Genomic DNA, 278 nt, shown 5'->3' with positions numbered 1-278 from the left:
TATACACTCTCGAATACACGAGCGAAACATCAAAACAACAAAGCTGAGCAGAGCTGAATATTCATCAGCTGTAAACTGTTCAGCTGAAAGTCACTTACTCTGAAAGGCAAATCCGCGTCAAAATGTAATTCTGTCGTAACTCGACATTTGCATCCGAATAATGATATCTCTCGCTTTAAGCAACCCTTTTCCCGCGTGATGCAGACTGGGTCACCGCCTCGGCCTTTTAGGGTAATTCTGCTGATATCGCTTCATGAGACTCAGTGTAGAAGGTGTAC

At 43.9% G+C, this 278-nt stretch overlaps 1 protein-coding gene across 1 annotated transcript in view; it reads right to left on the bottom strand.

Annotated features, from left to right (window-relative positions):
* Positions 1-278, bottom strand: part of LOC119586616 (transport and Golgi organization protein 11-like) — a 33,189-nt gene that overhangs the window by 18,550 nt on the left and 14,361 nt on the right. The window lies entirely within an intron of this gene.

This window comes from Penaeus monodon, chromosome 21, assembly GCF_015228065.2.
Source record: "Penaeus monodon isolate SGIC_2016 chromosome 21, NSTDA_Pmon_1, whole genome shotgun sequence".
NCBI lineage: Eukaryota > Metazoa > Arthropoda > Malacostraca > Decapoda > Penaeidae > Penaeus > Penaeus monodon.
This window is presented reverse-complemented; position numbering and strand designations above follow the sequence as displayed.